This window comes from Sprattus sprattus (genome assembly GCF_963457725.1).
Source record: "Sprattus sprattus genome assembly, chromosome: 21".
Lineage (NCBI taxonomy): Eukaryota > Metazoa > Chordata > Actinopteri > Clupeiformes > Clupeidae > Sprattus > Sprattus sprattus.
Window position 1 is genome coordinate 7,229,987 of NC_137919.1, and position 3,985 is coordinate 7,233,971.

Sequence of the window (3,985 nt, forward strand, 5' to 3'; positions counted from 1 at the left end):
CTCGAGGAAGAGTCTGTTACCGATATAGATTTCTGCTCTAAATTTCCAGGACATAAATGGCATCATGGCATAAGGTGTAACACCAACACTGCGAGCTATAACTCCATTGTGGCTGTACGGCCCTCTGTGAAGTGATCTTGTAAGTATGCAAATGATGGATTGTGAAATAATGGCCCCTAGGATTGAGGTGATTATGTTTTTCCACGGCTCGTAAGTCTTTATGTGACACGCACATTCATTTTGGAGTAGCTGAGGGCTCGACGGTCATTCATCAAACCTGCACCAGCCGTTTCTAATGTCTCACTTCAGGTCCGTGGAACATGTGGAATGTGTGAAGGAACCGAGATACTGAGTAAGTTTTATAGGAGCCTAAATGCAGGGGGAGTGTTATTGAGATATGGGCCGCTTACGTGGAAAGTCTTAAAGCAGGGTGTTCTCGCTGTCTATCCTCCATGCAATAACACTCTGGCTCTGATACAGGCCGCTGTACGTGGAAAGTCTTAAAGCAGGGTGTTCTCGCTGTCTATCCTCCATGCAATAACACTCTGGCTCTGATACAGGCCGCTGTACGTGGAAAGTCTTAAAGCAGGGTGTTATCCCTGTCTATCCTCCATGCAATAACGAACTGGCTCTGTCTCTAACAACAGCTGGGATTCAAAGAAAAAATAATCATAATGATTTTGGTGCCGGTGGTGTTCTTCCGGCTCATGCCTCTATAGCTGGGTTTATCGTTGGATATTCCACCTTGGGGTGGATATATGTCCTTATGACCTTGGGGTGGATATATGTCCTTATGACCTGGGTGTGGATATATGTCCTTATGACCTGGGTGTGGATATATGATCTTAGGAGCTTGGTGTAGATATATGTCCTCATCGACAGTTCCTTCTCCACTAAGATGGTGACTGGCGACTTAAGATGAAATGACTAAAGAATTGATCCTTGAAATGCATATTTCGTTCTGCTGTTCCGAGCCTTTTGCTTTGCCCTGCATTGCGTAAAAGCTGAGAATCGAAAGAAATCATTTTCACATCCCTGGAAAAGTGAGAGTGGAGTTGCTGAATGATTGACGTTACTGGGAGAGAAACCACTTTCCAACTTTGCTGCAATGTTTTATTCCCTCTTTAAAAAAATAAAATACCCTGTTGAGAATTCTTGGCAAGTATGAGCAGAGTAGAGAAAAGACTTCCAAGGCTGCAAACACCTGTCAATATGGGCTCACTTAAGATTTCATCTTGACGCCTCTCTCCCTCTCTCTCGCTCTCTCTCTCTCCCTCCCTCTCTCTCGCTCTCTCTCTCTCTCACTCACTGTCTCACACCCTGCCCACTTGAATGAGTGAGCGATCGAGGGACGTTTTCAGATTTCAGACTATTTCATCATTAAATCATTATCAGTCTCTCGTCACTCCAAGGCTCAATACCGGCAGTAAAATTAATGTTTCCTGCCAGCACGTGTCAGCACGTGTCAGCACTTGATAGAACCCCCCATTGCTGGTGTAAACTTGCTATTTCCTCTGAAAACTTGGTATTTCTGGCGAAATCCCTGTGTAAGTGCTGACAACTTTATGAAGTCTGCTCTAAAGCCTATGCATCATATTTGCTGGCTCTTGTTGAGTAGAGGATCTGTCGATCTTTGAAAATAAAAGGGGAAAGGAACTATGAAATACTAAAGGGAGTTACTGTTTGGATGTTTAGGTCAAAAGTTCTCTATGCTTATTCTATTGTCATATTTTATACACATTTGAATTTACTTCCTCTGTATTTTTCCAACTTTTTCATGCTAGGTTATTATTAGGCTTATTAAGCCATTGGTTGCCATGGTGTCTTAAATAAAGAGACAATCACTGATACTTTTAACCTGACCTAACCAGGAAACCTGACTGGTATGCCAATGGGCATTAGTCGTCATGATAAATAATGACATATGCTATAACATGCTTATAACATATTTATGTCCGAGTTATGAATGAAGGATCTAGTGACTAATCTTTTTCGCGTGTAGTATATGTTATTGTTAAAGATCTCTGTGTTATCGCTGTTGTTCATCAGTTTCTCTGCCTTTTCCTTGTGCAGGCTGAATCTACACTGGATGGTGACCTGATCTGTGCCATATGAATATCAGATCGGTACCATATTGGAGCCAGATCGGTAGCATATGAATATCAGATCTGTTTCATATTGGAGCCAGATCGGCTCCATATCTGGGTGTTATCTATGCCATATTGTGGCCATATCCATGTTCTATTGGAGTCAGATCCTTGTCATATTGGGTCTGGACCAACGTTATAGTGGGTTGCATCAATACCAGGGCTGGCCCCATGCTATAGTGGGTCACTGCATCACTACCAGGGCTGAACCCATGCTATAGTGGGTCACTGCATCACTACCAGGGCTGAACCCATGCTATAGTGGGTCACTGCATCACTACCAAGGAACCAAATAACACAACAGGAGAACCAAATAACAGGACAGGAGAACCACCAAATAAGACGACAGGATGACCACCAAATAAGACGACAGGAGAACCACCAAATAACACGACAGGGGAACCAAATAACCCGACAGGAGAACCAAATAACACGACAGGAGAACCACCAAATAAGACGACAGGAGAACCACCAAATAAGACGACAGGAGAACCACCAAATAAGACGACAGGAGAACCACCAAATAACACGACAGGGGAACCAAATAACCCGACAGGAGAACCAAATAACCCGACAGGAGAACCAAATAACACGCCAGGGGAACCAAATAACACTGGAGAAGAACTTATTCCTCGAGATATGAGTGTGTCATCTGAATTTATGTCATTTCTCACATGAGCCATCATTATGTCTGTGCATGGAGGTGACGGCCATCTTGTTCATCAGTCTGGATCACTATTGATTATGTCTGTCTGTGCATGGAGGTGACGGCCATCTTGTTCATCAGTCTGGATCACTATTGATTATGTCAGTGCAGCCAATCCAACGCAGTGTTTCATGTCATGTGAAGTAAATAAGTATGACTGAGTGAGTGTGTGTTTGTGTGAATCTATCACACACACACACACACACACACACACACACACACACACACACACACACACACACACACACACACACACACACACACACACACACACACACACACACACACACACACACACACACACACACACACACACCTACACATACTCACCTGGTGGCAAAGCTTTGCTAAAACTGTGACAGAATTACACTGTTGAAATTCTTTTCAACCAATCAGTTTGTCTGTCTTGAACGAACAGTTTGGCTATGAAAACTTTCACCGACCAACCTTACTTTTGAAATCCTAATCCTAATCCTATCATCATTTAAATGAAAACACTACTCTGGTATAAACTGCCCTATTCAACCTATTCAAGTCATTGAAGTGGTACTGAACACCTCCTCTGCTATTAGTCTGCTGTCTTACTAAATTTATACTCTCTTTTATACAAAATGACACAAAATGTCTGAAGAAGGCAAGTGTATTTATACAACACATTCCATGGTTATTTATATAGCAAATTTCATACACAGAGAACACTGAAAACCTTGAGAAACAAATTGACCACAGCAGATATTTCAACCCTGACTGACAATCTCAGTATATATTTTTTTCATATCTCACTCCTGAAATGAGCCCTGTGACTGCATCCCATATAACTCCTACATTGAGGGAAAAAAAATAAATTCTCTGTTCTCTCAAACAAATCTATTTTCGAGTGCTGTTATCTGTCTGAAGTAGTTACACTTTCACAATGTTCTTGCCTGCAGTCAGCCCGGCTTGCTTCCTCTCTTTGTCCTGTCATTTCCCCTGATGGGCTCGGCTCCTTGCCTACTATGGGAGACATCTTGGAGAAGAAGCGGCCTCTCTCATTGAAAGTGATACCTAATTTGTCACATTTGTTTTCGGGCTGAGCCATCTCTTTCTCTTTCTTTATCTTTCCCTCCCTCTCTCTTCCTCTTTTTCTATATCT